This window comes from Bombus terrestris, chromosome 1 (genome assembly GCF_910591885.1).
Source record: "Bombus terrestris chromosome 1, iyBomTerr1.2, whole genome shotgun sequence".
Taxonomy (NCBI): domain Eukaryota; kingdom Metazoa; phylum Arthropoda; class Insecta; order Hymenoptera; family Apidae; genus Bombus; species Bombus terrestris.
This window is the reverse complement of record NC_063269.1, coordinates 3,249,687-3,267,129: the sequence shown is the minus strand read 5'-3', so window position 1 is coordinate 3,267,129 and position 17,443 is coordinate 3,249,687. Positions and strand designations below refer to the sequence as shown.

Below are 17,443 nucleotides of genomic sequence, written 5' to 3'. Positions count from 1 at the left end.
TGGTTTCTTGGTATCGTACATAGGGTTGCTTTCGTAGTTACGAAACCGAATAGGAAAGAGTTGCACGTAGGTCGTCAGCGCTAGGTATTCTTTTCGTAGCGTACAAAAGTTGATTATGTAGCTTGTTTTTTGAAAGGACACGAAGGTTTAGAATCAGCGAGTATTGTGAAACATGAGAAATAGCATGAGACGTGAATCGATGTTGATTTCGTGGAATTCATCTGTCGCGAGTTAAATATAATAAAATGTTTCTGTATTCGTCCAGTGGCAAGACAGTTTATATAACTAAAATACACCAAGTTTCCTCGTTACTTGTTATTTCTCGTTCGCATAATAACAGTTTAAAAAACAGATGCGTTAAATTCTCGTCCCAATAAACGGAGCTCCACCGTGGATAATTCCACCAACGTGCACTTTTTAAATAAAACTAGGTTACGAACGACGATAATTACAAGCGAACAGCTGACAGGATCAAAAAACAGGGTAATATTACGTTTCCAAGATCAGGATTTCGGTCCACGTATTCCGTTTAATAATTCCTACGATATTTTGTTGCGGGCTCACCTTCGTTTACCACGTGCGCATTGTTAATCGTAGAACACTGCAGGACGGAAGGGAGGAGCCGCATATATATATATATTTACAGGCGGGTTGAATCAAATTAGAGCTCTCTCGTATATCATTCTGCTTGGGAATACGTCGACAACATTAGCAATTCAATTTTTTACGTTTCTGAACTTGATATTAATGCAGGCGACGAGCATCCCTTAAAATTTCAACTGTAAAATTCTCGTGAAATTAACGGTACTATGAAACGTCGGTTTATACACGTGTATTCAACTTTCTGCCGTCTACCCAGTGAACGTGCATAGCTTGGTTGCTTACGTGCCGATAGTCGAATATTGCTTTAATAAATAGAACGTGTAGCTTCTTATACACGAATCGCGAGTAGAAGCGTGGTCGCGTAATCTTTTCCTTTTGAAGGAAGAAAACGGAGGGAAAAGAAAAGGAGAAGCTAAACGAGCTACGTTCGTATAACGCTCGAAGAATGCATGGATGTAGAGTGTGAGAAGAAACGTCTAGACAGATAATGCAGTCAACCGACGACGCGTTAGTGGCAGACTTGCAGTCGCGCGAGCTTGTGTGCGAGCGCGAGGAATAGCAGCCTACATTTTGGAACTGACAAAAAGACTGATAAAACTTTATCGTCCATTTGTGAGGGACAGCGCTGTCACGAGTGTGAGCCGATCGTGGAGCAGTGGGAACGTCGCGTCGCACCGGTCGAAGAAACGGATAAGAATACCTCCGAGAGATAGGAAAATATCTTTGTATTCTTAAAAGATATCGAAAACGAGCGTCACTTAGCCATCCACCAAACTTCCCCCCGCTAAATTTCATTTATTTCGTCGGACGCGAGGCCTACGTGCTTAAGTGGCGTACGATCGTATCGCGCTCGATAATATTTTTCGTGTATTTGTGCGCCAGATGACATTGAAATTTCGTAAATTCCACGGTATATCTCTCCGTTGCGTTTCGTCTTTTAGTCCAGCGATTCTGAAATCACGAATACCACGATTAGCTTCCGTCTCTGTTTCGATAGATCACTCGTGCAAAAATAGGAAACACGCCTGAGAATTGTAGTGTGAGAATAATACTCGAATAATGCCGATAACGTCGTTTTACAGCTGTACCAGATTATCTGTCGTAATCTCGGTTCGTAACGGATCAGGTAATACCCTTGTTGTTTCCGAACGTTGGAAAAATCCCTCGGTTACGGAGACATCGGTGTTGGCCGATTACAGCGGGAAAAGGGACGATAGGGTGCCGTCCCGTGGCCGTGGCGCATCACTATTTTCCCAAGTGTGTCGTCTCTATCGACAGCTGTCGTCGTGTAGCCGCGCAACCTCGTATCTGAACAAATATTACCAGTGAAGAGATAAGCGACGTTAAGGGGACGCGTAACCGAATTTGATGTAATAACCCAATGGTAAAATGTTTGACTTGCCTTAATCGTCCTTCGAAACGCTTTCTTCGAATCGAAGTTTGCTTTTTTAAAATTATCTTAAGCTTGCAACGTACGCGTCCGCTATAACAACTAAACTTATACGAGAATTCTTCTCTCATCCATCGATTTCTATATACGTTTCCTTCTTCTAATTCTACAGAAGCCCACATCTGTCGAGTAGTTGTATATAATAGCTTACAAAATATTTTTCGTGCTAAGTATGCGAATACTATCGTAAGCCGCTATATGTTTTAGAGATAAGCGTGTTAGCATATGACAAGAGGAAGAATATCCTATTGATTCTTCGATTGAAAAGGGAAAAACAAATACGTATATCTATAGCCTTATTGACAAATTCATTAGCAGGCGCTAAACGAAACGTATTCCTTCCAACTTTGCGCATACTGTTCTTCCTCTTTTCCCCCTTTTTTCTATTCCCTACGCGATCTTGCTCAAGGTTTATGCGTCTATTAAAAATAACACGGGAAACTTGTTCCAGCAGCGAGCTCTTTTAACCGCGCGACTAAAAATTATTCCTCGGAGACCGATGAAAATCCTCGCGCGGAACACGATCGAATTATAATTCAGCATCAAGGGGGCGCGCCCTCTCACCCGGACCAACTTATTATTCCCGGCAAATGGGCGTTTTCGATAGAGCGAAACGATCTCGATTATCGGTGGATACGTGCAACGCGCTGGCGTTAGGGTGTGTTTCGCTATGGAAAAAATGTTCAGCCGTGCAGGGTGGCCCAATATCAAATCAAGATAACGCCGGAAGCGATGCAGGCGGCAGTTCGCGATGAAAATAAATCAGTACGGGTTTATCCGCCGGAGGTGTTTCCGTCCGAGAATCCGTCGCATTAATAAAACTCCGATCAACCCTCAGACGACTGTCTATCGTTCAGGACGTCTGACGTTAATTAGAAAGGCGTTAATTAATCGAACAATTTCTCGACTGTTTTTCTTCCGATACGTCGAGACAGAGCTTCGTAATCTCCTTCTATAACAGTGTCGGTATTTCGTTAATCCTTCTTCGATGGTTGCGCGTGTACAAGATAATCCTGATAAAGCGTCTGGAGTAAGTATTCGTACGGTAGTTACGCAAAGGAACGTTTAAAAAGTTGTCGTTGATTTATGAGACATCGGTAACCGCAGGTGAGAATCCCTCGTAATTGTCGCCGGCATTTAGCGTTAAATATTTCCCTTCTATCTCTTTCTATCTCTCGTACACCTGCTTTTGCAATCTTGCTTAACCTTTGAACCAAGTCGTTGCATTTGAATCGTCCGGTATAGGAGGAAATTACGGGGCAACGTCGAGGATCGCGCGATCATATCCGTTGGACCTTTGTCATTCTAACTAGGATTCGTCGGGAACACTTTGATCGGTACTTGATGAAAGTGCGACGGACGTGGCTCGACGTTCGAGAGCTGGCCGATCGAAGATACGGGCGCGGCTACGCTGATCTAGCGCAGCTTTCGAAAGTTTGGCGGCGCGAGCGTTACCGCGATCCGAAAAACGGCGTCGGGGCTTTCGAAAGTTTGGACGGCTCGCGGTCGATAACGGCGTCGGTTTCTCATGAATATATTCACAAGCGGCGGTTGCCGACAGTACGAGTACGAGACAAAGATGTTAACTGGTGATTGGGGAAACGCTTTCCTCCTTTAAAGATCGTCTTGTTAGCGCAGGACCGCAGGACCCCACGGCATCCACCCGTCCAAATCTTCTGTGCTCTCCCTCTCGTGGACTTTAATGTCTTCAGTAACTGGCCGTAAAAGAAATTCGTGTGCAACGCAGCGGATTCGTGTGCGTTTCGCGATGCGTACGTATACGTGTACGCAGGCGCGCGTGCAGGCCAAACCGGGAGCCGGGCCCGCGATGTCGCCTCGATTTTATGCAAAACGAGAATCAACTGTACGTACTTACAATGTATACGCGATAAGGAGCGAACGCGCGGTTGTCGGGATTTTAAACAGCCCCGTCCACCGGTTCGCCCGGTCCTCGTCGGTCTCTCGGCCGGCATTCTTTCTTCCCGTGGCCGACTTCGCGTTCCTGCCGAGTTATAAATTCGCTGGGTAACCGGCGACGCGTTTCGACAGATGAATAGAACTAACGTTGCATCGAACCGATTAAGAGTGATTTACAAAAAAGGAGAGGAGAAATCTTTCGAGACTCGATAAAGGATTAATTATCGCGGGTATAATAGATTTCTTGGGATCGATCGCCAACCAACAGCAACAACGCGATCGAGTTTCGTAAATGACGACTAGGTAGTCGGCGTGGAACGTTGACACAGGGACGACTATGTAGCTTCATGTGGACGGAACGACGACACTGGCTGCAACATCGGCGGGGAGGATTTTAATTATTATATACTTAATTAAGTTTCCGCGTCGGCGGCATTGTAGTTTGGCTACGGGGGGTCGTTATCTATGCCACACAGTACGCGGATGATTTACTAATAGAAACTACGCGGAATAGTTCGTCTGGTTAAGCCCTTTCGAATACACATTGGTTTATTGTGCGCTGCACCGATGCACTGTACGCCAGTGCTACGAAAGCATCGTATAGCGTACGCCTGTACGCTGGCTGGCTCTATTAAAGCCTCCCCCTTGTACTCGATGTGCACATCGCTGAGCATCTCGAAGCGTGTCTACGCGAACCACTCTGATTCCCCAGATGTATCGATATTATCGTACACATCCGACGGCTCCCGATGAGACCGATTCACCGCCGATTATTCTCTAAGAGCTCGCGGAACCAAGGAAAAGAGTGCACGTACTCGTCGCGCCACGAACGTTTTCGACGCGACTTCGTAACTGGTCGTGACGCACGACGAGACTGATCACCGATGATTACTCTTCGAATATAATCCACCTCGATATCCGTTCTCTTTTCGTACGCTTCAGAGCCACCATATTAGACTAGAATATTCGATACGAACAAGTCACCAATACTATCTCGGCGATACTCGAAGAACGACGTTGCGTTGATTTTATATTAATAGGACGTTGCTTTTGAATTTGGATATTCATCTAATAATATAGATAATTAATTGCTTGCGAACTATAACAAGTATCGTCATATGGGACTTGTTCGCTATCAATATCGCATCAAGCCGTACACTCTCCCCGTGGTAATTGTTTACTTGTGACAATAACATTGGTCAACATTGTCAGACCATACTAATTAGCGGACAAACTGAACGCTAATTCAATTTATCCCGCGAATAACGCGATCACGTTCCATCTATAGAAAAAGAGACTATCATTGAACTATTTGCGATGGAACAGTCTTGTGGTAACAAAACTGATTCGTTGGCGGCCGCTACCGAACCTTCGTTTAGAACGTACAGTTCTTCGACAAAGAGCGACGTCGAAGGGTGGAAAAGAGCAAAGGATTCGGACGAGGCTCGAATTAGAATTCGGTCGAGCGTTCGGCCTGTAGAGCGTCGATTCTTTTTAGACTAATTGAAAATTATTGAAACTCGGCATATGGCTTGGAACAGGTCACCGGATGTCAAAGACCTGGCTTGGAAAGAGAGAAAAGAGGAGCGGGAGGGTGCGCGTGCGAGAATGAACGGACGACAGACGCGTGCACGACAACAGCGACGAAATGCCTTTGGCGATCTCGAATTTCGCGTCGATTATTCCGGGACCGAGGCTTAATAAAAATGCACGATACGCCGGCCGATACAAAGAGGGTTGATTCGAGTGGTGAACAAGCTCCAGCGTGAAACAGCGCTGCACACGTGGATTCTGACATCCTAGGAAACAGAAGCAACCCTCGTTAACATTTCCTTCGTCAAACCGCCTTTTGTCAACGTCACCCCTTTCCTATTCCCTCGATAATCAATGGCCGACCGACTAGTTACTATTCGCGATTCGTTCGTACGCGGGACGTGTTTTCCACGAGACGGTAAAGGTCGACTTCCCCGACTTTCGCTTCGTCCACGTCAACGAAGCCATCGGGTGCCTCGCTGATTTTCGGAATCGACAGCGTATAACGCGAATATTTTGGTTATTCATTTGGAATGGTTTGGTTGTAACAACCAACTGGTGTCTGGACTCGCGCGTTCCACTTTGGGACGCTGCAGGAATTGATCAGTCGACGAGAGGAGAGCCGCGAGAGGAGACAGGGGTAAGCCGAGAAAGGGAGCACTAGAGGCCAGGTATGGTGGCATGATGTTTCCAAGTAAGTGACATTTCGTGTTCCGTCTCGCGGAAGATTTCACCGATGCATAGAACACGGTAAATAAAAATATGTTCGTTTGAAGGAACGAGCTCGATAAGTTTCGGGAAGCAAAATGGCCAACGACGCGAGTCTTTCTTCCCAAGAAACTTATTGATCATGAGCGAGAGTGGGAGCCGAGGATCGATAAATCGAAGCAATCTCGCGGTGAAATACCGGGGTCAGTAATCGAGAGCTCGTTCCTGCGGAGAGTACCGTGCTGGCTAGATGCAATTACCACCTTTTATAGAGAAATTTTCCAGCGATTAATCGATTCGATCGATCAAGACGGCTGTGAGAGACTTTTCACGCTTCGTACACACGTACGACGATTATCTTTCAAAGATTAAAAAAGATAAAATTTCTCGCTGACTATGACAAAAATCCTACTAAAAATATACAACCAACGATGCATCGGTACGTAGATAAATCCAAGAATTAGATGTATCTCAAAACCGGTAACGGAGATCCAGTGGAACGAACGTCTTCGAGATGCCTGTAATGGCGGCAGTAAAACAGTTTGTCATCTTCTCCGAATTGTTTGCCTAGAGAGAACGAGTAGCTTTATGACGGAAGTGCGTGATTTGTCGTAAAAAAACGTTATCAAGTTGACGAACGATAATTTTCTCAGCATCCTGGGATTAATACGAACTCGCGTATCGTCTCGTCCCGATGGAATTTGTTTGCGCGGAGAAAATGATACGTCGACTCATTAGCAGGCGAGTTTATACAGCCGTGGCGATTAACACGAGCCCGCTAATAGGAACAAATCGTCCTTGGGCCAGCCGTTGCATGAAAGTGCCACGACCGGATCGACGTCTTTGCCTCTGAATCGCGTTTATTTCCCTCTACCACGTTTCTCCATGTTTCTTCGCCATCCGGCAGATCTCGCATCGATCTCTCGTAGATCTCTCGATGAAGAATCAAAGATTCGCGGAATCAAAAATATCGATTAATCAATTACCGTGATAGGTGTCGGAGGCAAACGCGTTCGAACGTCGACACGTTTCGCGCGGAAACATTTTTCACACGCGTGTCACGCGCAAAAATCCAGAATGATACTTGTGATCGTGTAGGATAGCCTACAGACACACGGTAACAGCGAGCAACATGACCGGCGGAGCTTCTGTCGAGCTTTCTCGCGGAACCTGTCAGTAGCAAATAAAATAAAATCGTGACCGGTGTATTTTTTCCCTGGATGACCGATATCGCGCTCGGCGATTCATTTTTCGCAAGTTTTTTTATCCTTCTTCTTAGTTTCACCGGTCTTTTTAAATAGGACATGGATATTCGCGTCTGTAAAGCTTCGTTATTTTAAAATTCAGCCTTGAACTTTTCGCGGAATAATCAGATTTATATATAACGAGATCCTATTAGTCTTTAATACATGTAATGACGAAAGAAAGAAGCTCTTTCTACCTTGTTCGAATCGTGTACTTTAAATTTCAATATTGTGTATAGAATTTCCGCCAATTGTAGAATAACGAAGCGAGATGCGATAAAGGGATTCCAACGTACAAATGTACAACTACGTGGGAGCAGTTTAGCAATACCGTGTCGCGCGTCGATCATGGAGAAGTACGAACAACACACGCACGGACCACGTATGTGGAAGATATTTCGTTTCATCGTATGTTCCATCGTTTTTTAACGTGAAACGTAACGGTATAATCGATATACATATATGTATGTCGTATGGCGGAATGTATTAATGCGCGGTTCGCATGAATGCACTCCTGCAGGAAGCTACGCATACACTGCATAACCACTTACGCTAATAAATACCGTGCTCGGAAGACGTCGTGTAATAATTGCGCGTAATTGTACGTTATATCGAAATCTAAGTGGTTGGTTTTCAGGATTTGTTATCTTCGGTATGATTGCGCAGGACGCGAGCATCGTACGTATGCAGATTCGTAATTGACAGAGAGAGAGGGGGGGAGGATAATGGAGAATGATGTAAAACACTTGGCTCGATAAATGTAACGCGGTTGGAGATAAAACACGATTGAATGTTAAAGCGCATAGGATTCTTTCTTAATCTGTCGTTAACGTGTAAGTTTAAATCTCACAGGAGCCTCTCTTAATCCGTTATCATACGTCATTCGAATATAAAGATGAAACGTACAAGAAAAGTGTACCGCAAATATGTAAAGCGTATACTTACAGTAAACTGAACTCTATATGGAAGTAGACTATCCAATAAAGAGAAAAAAGTAGCGGCGCGAGATATCGATTAATAAACAGGGTGGAAGGGGAGATTGCAAGGAAGGATAGATCCTATAAAAACGCGTGGTAAATTTGACGAAGCGCAAGGGATTCCTGCCTAATTTCCTCTCGGGATGGTCCGGATGAAAGAACGGTGGAAGCGAGGTCCCCGGGTGGTGCAGAAGCTTGTCTGAAAAAAACACGACATTAGGAGCTGGTAATTCCGTGGCTGCTCGTGTCCTGGGCTACCATCGAAGCCCGTTATAAATGCGTTACATCGCGTTAGCCGAGGATCCATTTATGAAAAAAGTCGCACGTCGCGCAACCCATGATAATTACAGCGTGTCTTCGGGATTAAATATCTTGGGCGCGCGTGTAATTTGCGCGTCGTTAATGCACGGCGAGGATTAATTTATAGCCGCGAATTACGGAAAATCGGAGAGATCCGTCGAATTAATACGTGTCTTTGTATCGCGCCTGGCTACCATCGAGATCTGTTGATCTTTCGAACGAAAATTCCATCTTTTCTTTCTACGCTGTCCTTAAATAACTTCGTAACAATGTTACCACGAATCGCCAAGAAACGATAACCTTTATATCCGTCCGGATTCATCTCGAGGAAGAAACAAGGAGAAAAAATAAGGAAGAACTACGAGAATGAAAGGGGCGGGCCTTTATCGAACTATCGACGTTTCTCGCGCCGATTCCGCCGCGTGTAATTTCACGCCCAAATCGCGGAAGTTATGGGAATAGGGCTTGCGATACAAGGCCGTGAACGGGATCGGCCGTTCGGTGGATCGCGCCAGCGTATTTCCTTCGGGGCCCGATCTCGTCGAAAAACAAACAGTTAGAGCTAGGTGGTCCCTCATTAAGTTGGCACCACTCCCGACTCGCTTCGGGCTGGTTCCCTTTCGATTCGAGTCGATCTTGGTTACCCCATAGGGAGGATCTCCAAAAGGGCCGTCGGTCCCTCGGCTCCAATATGCATTCGTGTGTATACGTGTCGCGCAGTACGTTGCTGTCTCCACACGTACAAACGCGTATATAAATGTGAGTATAAATAGCGAGTGTGAGTGAATAAAGCGCGAGTGTGGTAATAGCGAAGTGTGGTAACAGTGTCTCCCCTCCGGGGTTTGCGCTCGCAAACGTCGCGACGTCGAGTGAGACGTTACCTACGCGAAATGAATGCATTCGATACGTGTCACAATTATTATGCCGGCGAACGCCTGTTGGCCGAGAAAAGGAGAAAGATAGACAGAGAGTGATGGAGGAAGGAAGAGAGAGGGAGAGAAATGGTGAAAAAGAAAAAGAAAGCGAACTGTGTCGCCACGTGGACGATAATCTCGTACGCACGTGTTCCTAGTATATGCACATGATCCCTGTACGTGTGTTTGCACAGTCAATGGAGCGGCTTGCAGCACCGATTCCACGGAATTAATCACTGATTTATGTAAAATGCTATTCCGCCAGATGAGACGGATAAATAAACGGGCGTCCTCGAAACGCGTAAATAGACGACGTACACGGCGCGATTTATTACACGCGATCGTAGCCTGGAACTTCATTCAGCGATGGAACGATCCTATAAACCACGCTCGCTTTGTATAGTTTGGTCGCGTTACGATAGTTTTGGCGTAAACGAGAAGAAACATAACAGTCTCGGACGAGTAGTGGCGACTATATGCCAGTTGGATCGTCCCTATTTCCAACGAGGCCAATTCCGTGGCGAGAGATCATCCCTGGAATCATGATGACGCGAAAGCAGTCGCGTTATATGTGTGTGTAAGGAAAACGGCCGATAATGGGATTACAGAAAGAGAATGGATTACTGAAATCCCTCGAATGCAAAACCTTACGATAATCTAATACAATGTTCTTTTATCTCGGATACGCCAATGACCACGCTTATAGTCGCAAGGGTATGTTTCGTTATCGGCCACCTGCGCCGTTTCCCTCAGCTCGGTCGTTTTTAAAAGCCAAACTACACGACGATTCCTTTACCTTCTTCCGTTTGTTGCACGCCAGAGAACCGCACGCTTCGCGAGCTGCGTACAATTGATACACCTTCTATGCGAAGGAATAATCTTTGCGCGATATACGCAGGTAATGCGAACATTTAACGCAAATGGGATGGTTCAGCACGCTGTCTTGTCCATAGTGTGATTATAATGAAAGAAATAGTGGGATTAAGGGTGAACGCGTTTAAATGGGCCATAGCTATTGGTCGCATAGCGAACGAGTTTCGAGATTCGATCTTGCGTGGCCGCGGCCGTGTGTACACGCGGATACGTGAGCCGCGTAGTCGTATAAATAGCTGCTCGGTAAAGCCGATACAGCGTTAATGACCGACTCGTTTTCTGTTGCAGACACCCGTCAACGACTCGGGACTAGCCGGACGCAGCAACGAAAAATTGCGTGAGTACACTGTACAGAGAACGGTCTGGTGCGGCCGGCCAATCGCTCGATATTTAATCGATATCACCGCCGTTAGATCGTATCGCCGGAACTCTTCCATCGCTTTTCGCCGTGTCACCGCGTAACCCGGTTCTGCGTTAGGTCGTGGAAGCTCGTCCTGCCATTACAGAAACACGCGACCAACGCCGATTCGATCGTAGCCGGACAAAGAGAATTCTTTCCCACGAGCAGGTGCTGCTACAGTTGCACGGAGGTTGTTACGGAAACATGCCGTAAATGAAGTTATTACGCGTCGTGGCTCGGTAATGCTTACAACACTCGAAGCACGTATACATCTACGTGTGCGGAATTAAGGCGATTCTAGATTTCCGTATAATCTGTTTACCGGTGAATCTACGAATGGCTGATTCGTGATAAGCTTCAACAGTTTCGTCGTACAGGAAAACGTATTTCCTCTTTTTGACGTTTACGCTTCTCTCGTTCTCGCGGAATAAGCGAATCGTTTAGAGCCGTAAGTGACGATGTAAAAGGCGAACTCGACTTTGTATATTACGATTAGTTAAGTGACCGTAACACATAGAACGACTGTGCTCGTTAAAGTACATACATAGTATTTATCGGGCACAGGAAACAACTATAGGCGGCAAAGTATAGTCCGAGCTAGTGGAATCGGCCTTATGCGTGACGTTTAATTCCCCAGCCAGATGTTCCATTCTATCGGACAACGCTGACGCAACACGCGTAAAATACACCGGTCGGAAAAGTCGTTAAAGACCCTTCGTTCTCTGTTCCACGTGTCTCTGCGCGCTCGCTCGCGGAACGTGGAAACTTTGCGTTCTTACGTGTCGTTTCTTCTTCGCGTTTTAGATAGTCGCGCAACATCGTATCGAGCAGGGTAGATTTTAACCCGGGGTTGCTGGCTTATTCGCGCTCGTAACTCGCGAAATCGGTCACGCATCGTGAAATTCTCGCATCTCGCTTGATACGAGTTTCCATAAAATCAACGAGGCTGTAAAATGATGTCAGACACGCGGAACGAATTCGAATAATGTTTGCTCGTACGACACGGCCGTGTTGCTGTATCGTAAGCGAACTGGGCTAATTACTCGAGCGAGAAATATCGATCCGACGTGAGAAGAAGAGAGCGCGACTCGCGAGACACCGATTTATTGAAATTTAATTCGCATATTGATAGATTTCTTCATCCTGTTATTCGACAGGTGTTCGATATTTCTCGAAATATGTATGCATGATTAAAACGTCATCGCTACAATCGCGAGGTAATAAAGGATCGTTTTGCCGCTTCATTTTGGAAGGGACTGGTTCGAATTTTTCGCTTTTTACGCGTTGGGACGAACCGTGAAATAGTCAATACCCGATGATGGTTCACGAAGGTTAACAGAGAGAACTCGCCCTGACAATGGACCACCTACTCGCCCCCCCCCCCTCTGCCGAACATCCCCGAAATCTCGTTTCAGGCAGCTGCTCGAACGCCATGGAAGCTAGACAGTGACGATTGTCGTAGGTTCGTGAAGTGTGAAAGCGTGCTGCGTCGCTTGGAAACTCATCGCGGACCTTGAGTTTGCGTGGGACACGGCGACGCTTCTAGGGTAAGCAGCAGCATTCAAAACCGATGAAACGAATCGCGTTTCACCTACGAACACGTGCAAGCTTTCGTCGCGCTGGAAGTTCTCGGCGAGTCGATGATATAGCGTTGATCAGCATTTTCAGAATACAGCTCGTATATGAAGGGAGCTGTTTCGATTTCGCAAACAGAGGAGAACGGAAAATTCTAATGCGTTGCGATTTTATAGTAACGAGCACCGATTTGTCCTTAGATCAAGCGTGAAACGTGCCAAGAAGTCATGCACTATTGGTATTCTTGGCGTTCTATTGAGTGACTCGTTGGTAATCGTTCGCGTGGATCGTTTACGTAAGCTGGAACATGACGGCATTTGCATTACACAATTGTCTGTACGGCATCTTGAAAAGAATTAGCTTTCTAACGCCCCTGCTCGATGCAAGGGATCGCTGCGTGTTTTAACATCTAATGACAAGTTCTGCGTGGATACGTTGGAAAACAATCGTCGGATTCCTAAGCTCGGACTATGATTATTATTATTTTCTTCGTCGAGTCTGTTCAAATTATCCCACCCTCTTTCGATTATCGATACGATATGGATGCCATCGCAAAGGTGTAGTCGTTGTCATCGAATCTTCCATTTCGATAGTGTAACACCAGTGTCGACGTTTTGAATCGGACAGTTGGATGCGAAAACGGTGGTCGCTGATTCTACGATACTCTGATTGGCGCGTAGCGTCGTCGGATTAAAGTGTCACCGGCCCGTGTCACGGTATCATCGTGATCCTGTAAACGACCCATCGGAGAATACACTCCCTTTTACTATTTATGGACTTTTGGGATTAACGGGAGAAAGCTCGAGAGGGAGCGTGTCTCTTTTGTGAATTCGCTCACACTCTCGAATAGCTGCAACCCACCGGTGACACGTAAAGGGATATGGGGAGAAAAGCTCGGGAGTGGGAGAAGGGGATCGTACATTCTCAAGGAAGATCGCGATCTCGGTTGTTTATGCGATACCTCGGAGATAGGGTTGCTCTTTTGTCCAGGGGCAGTTTTCACCGTTCGCAAGAAATACGGATGAATAAATTTCGGGGACATGACGTATTTCACGGACCGGCCGTGTATACACGCTCGGTTACGTGGCCGAAGCGATTCCGCGAACGCTTTACAAGCGTCGCTTTCCTCCCGGACGCTTTAGGAGACTTAACCCGGATCTGCGGGCTGTGATAAGTGACGAAGAAAGCGGCGGAGGATTTGTGGTAATCGCAAGACGTTATTGTTTAGCGCGTCGTCGCGTCCTTCCACGTGAAAAAGTCGATGGCGTAAAATCGCGTCGCATCGTTAGAACGATGTAGCCGACTCCTTTAATCGTTCCCGTGCTTAAGCGTTTCGACTCTTGCTCGAGATGGAGCGGAAATATTATTTTTCGATTAGATTAAACGACTCGTAGCTTAACGCTACCTCGATATCGAGACGTTAAGAAGAACACGACAGCGGGGGTGGAGGAAATCCTTGAATTATTTCCTCGTTTCATCCGTCACTCGTATCGTATCGCGATAAGCGATATATTGTAAATTAAAATGGCAACTAAAACGGCGCAAGCTACGAAGCATCGACGAACTAACAAACAGCGGACCGACCCTCAATGCCGTACTTCTCGATGATCCTCCATAACGAATTGTATTTATCTGCTTCCGATCACTTACAGAATGATCTGGATCAACGAACGAAGCGATTCAATTTGTCGCGTCTTTACGCAGGTCGATCGCATCCTCTGTAACATCAAAATCTCAAAAATCCGACCACCCCTAACAACCGATCTCTCTCTCTCTCTCTCTCTCTTTCTCACTCTCGGAGAATAGTCGTAAACAGGCGACACATCGAACGTCGGGTCTTCGTTTACGGAGCGATTAGAACACCCTTTGGATCTCACCACCTAACGGTTCACCTCTCTCGGCCGCGCACACTACGCTAGGACCGGCCGCACGCACGCACGGTCGTGCACACACGAGAAAGTAGCGGCGAGCGAGAGGTAGAACGAGAAGATACCAAGAGAGCGCATCTCCTTCGGTCGCCGAGTGCCTCCACCTTGAGAGTTCAGCGACGAGGGCAAGCGGAGAGAGCGTGAACGAGAGAAAGAGCAAGAGCTTCGGAAACCGACAGAGCATTGGTAAGGGAAAGCGGCTGAGAGGCAGGGAGGGAAGGATAGATGGGTGCGAGGAGGAGGTATGGAAAGAGAGTAAAAGAGAAAGAGCGAGAACGGGTGAACCTGGTGGTAAGGGAGGGAAATAGGTTGCAGTCGGGTTCGCGAGAGAGAAGGAAGGAAGGTTTACGGAGGGGCGAGCGGTGGCTAGAAGCGAGCTGGTTGCCGTGGATGGCGAACCGAGGCGATGGGGTGGGTGACTAGGCGCGAGAGGGGAATCACTCGACTGTCGAAGCAGTGGGGATGCGCGACGAGCGTCGGTGGTGGGGGCCGACGCTCTCTCGTCCCCCGAGCTCGGTTAGTTTCTCCGTCGACGCCGCTGAAAGCGGATCGAGCGTGTCGTTGTTCTTCCTCGTGGATGATCACCTCGCGGCGAACCGTTCGGAGTCACTGCTGCTTCGTCCTGCCTTACGGGAGCCGGTGACTGTTTCGTGGAGTACGATCGTGCGCGATTCGAACGCGTGTCGAACGATCATCGGAATCATGGAGACTCGTGGAAAGCGTGATACACGGTTTGGATAGTGCGTTACGATCGGGGCAGCAGCTGCAATCAACAACGGTGGTGGAGAGATTGAAATTTTTCGTAGTGGACCGAACCGACCTACCCCTATGACCGGATGAAACGATTCGTCGAGTAGTGCGCGGAAAACATGGTTGTTTCGTGAGAAATTGTTGCGTTTGTTTTTCGTGTGTACTGGGTGGAAGAAAGTTGGCGAGCAGCCCTGTTGCTCGTTTCGTACGGTGCGTATCATCGTGAGTTGTTTATTCCTCGAGCGTTCTTGCGTTCGAGCGTAGTGAGAACTCGCAACCGGTTCACCACAGTGAGGAGTATAATTTATCAGGTCGTTTGAAGAGACGCGAGAGTTCTCGGTATTTAGCGGTGTGCGATCAACGAACAGAAGAAGGGAGGAAATTTCCAAGGACCGCTTCCTCGTGCCTCGAGGCTACCGAGGGAAGCGAACGCCGAGCCGTCGGACGCTTGGTCGTGCACCGATCGGTCCACCGATCTTGCGGAAGTACGGCTCGATTTGCCGCGATCAAGGATCCTTTCCTCGTGTCCCGTCGACGTTGATTTTTCTCGCTCTAGCTCGACTCGACTGGATAGCTACGGAACCGGAGTGCTTCTCATGTGTCAGTGACAGTTCTGTGCGTTCCGATTTAAATTCCTCGTGCGATGTACCCAGACCACGCCGTCTTCGTCTTCCATCTTGTAAGTACCCGAGTCGTATTCTATCGGCGTGATCTGTGCGCGCTCGAAATTCAATAAAATCTCGAGAGGTTCCCGCGCTTTTCCAACGCGTGAACGACGAATAAAACACACGACTCGATTCGCGCGGTGTTCGTTCTGGATAAAAGCGTTTGAAAATCAAGAGAAGCAGCTCGTGGCAGCGTGCACACGGTATCCTCTGTCGTGAAAGCAAAGGTCGCGAGAAGCGACGGCACCGGTGACTTTGACACGTCCCGCGGGAAGACCTCGCATTAGGTCTCGTTTTACGAGCCAATGCTCAAAGCTTTGCAACGGCTGTGCTTAGTCCGTAGTAACCACAAACGCGTTGTGTGTACACGTGATCCGAGAATTCTATGCGCGTATACATAGTTGACCCTCGTGCACGTATTTCGGAGTACGCTGAACGAGGCTTGACCTCGAAAAGAATACTCGACGAGTATCCTTCAAAGATTCGGCGTTTCAAAGATGCCCGCGTTGTTACCTAGCGTTGTTACCTTCGTTTGTAATCACGTTCGTATCCAGCCATCCGGATATTGGAATTAAAGCCCGTTCGTTAGATCGACATGTTACCCGTTGAATCGAGCGTTTGTGATTAGTTGACCAACAAACCATCCACCGCTGTTTCGTATTATACGTTCGTAGGCCTTTGATTTTCGCGGCAGAAATTCGTGAAATTTCATGGCGTGTGTGCTGAAGGCTACGTGCCTCTGGATGCTCCTCTGGGAGAATAAGTTACGACCAGCCGTAAGAAACTTCGGATAGAAGTTGCTGGAAATTTAGGTGACGCCGGTGATCGAAGGCCTCTGGAGAGGAGAGCCGCGTGTGATTCATTTATATCAATATTAGAGCACGTAGGGCGATTACGGCTAACATTCCCGCGATACTTTGTTTTTCTTTCTTGGTTTATCGTCTCGGAGCTTGATTACCACGATCATCGATCGGATCGTTTAACGAAGAAAACGCTCGAAACAATGATTCGAAGTATCGATAGATAACGCGAGCTCACGGGTTCGCGATAACGGCTCGATTCGTGACATCTGCGGTGCATGCTCGGCCCCCGATGACATTTGCCGTCGGTATTCCACTGTTCTTGCGTTCTAGTCTGATCGCTTTCACAAATGCTGAATCGCCGGTCTTTCGTTCGTTCGCGGAAAAACCGTGCTCCGTTAATCCGTTCTCCCACGAGAGAACGAGTCGCGCGCACCACTCGTCGAGGCAGGCTTTTTTTCCTCTCGAAGGTCACGACACTCGTCGTTTTTTCGGCTGTCTGCCATCGAAGCCCCCTGTGCACAGGCCCGTGTATCGGAATATTGGAAAACCGTGTCGCCTCAAAACTCCGACAAATACATCAATAGAAGCGTATTCGTCGAACGAAACGCTCCGAGCGCACCGACGAGATACCAGTGTTTTCCCAAGATTTTTGTATTTGCCCGGTCAATTAAGTCCGACCGTGTTTGCGCTCGTTTACACGAACGCTCGTCGTCACGACGAGCTAATTAAGCTTACAAGCGCTTGTTTTTGTCGAATGATTCACGTCTTGCACGCTGCATCGTTCTCCCCTGCGACCTTCCTTC

At 47.3% G+C, this 17,443-nt stretch overlaps 1 protein-coding gene across 5 annotated transcripts in view; it reads left to right on the top strand.

Moving 5' to 3' along the window:
• The window catches only part of LOC100649283 (latrophilin Cirl), a 362,909-nt gene that overhangs the window by 61,173 nt on the left and 284,293 nt on the right, over positions 1-17,443 (top strand). For 4 of the 5 annotated variants that reach the window (XM_048408351.1, XM_048408358.1, XM_012320804.3 and 1 more), the window contains exon 1: positions 14,905-15,851. The gene's annotated coding sequence lies outside the window, so the exon portion shown is untranslated. Of the gene's footprint in view, positions 1-10,807; positions 10,857-14,904; positions 15,852-17,443 lie in introns of those variants that run through there. The other variant, XM_012320795.3, reaches the window with a different exon arrangement.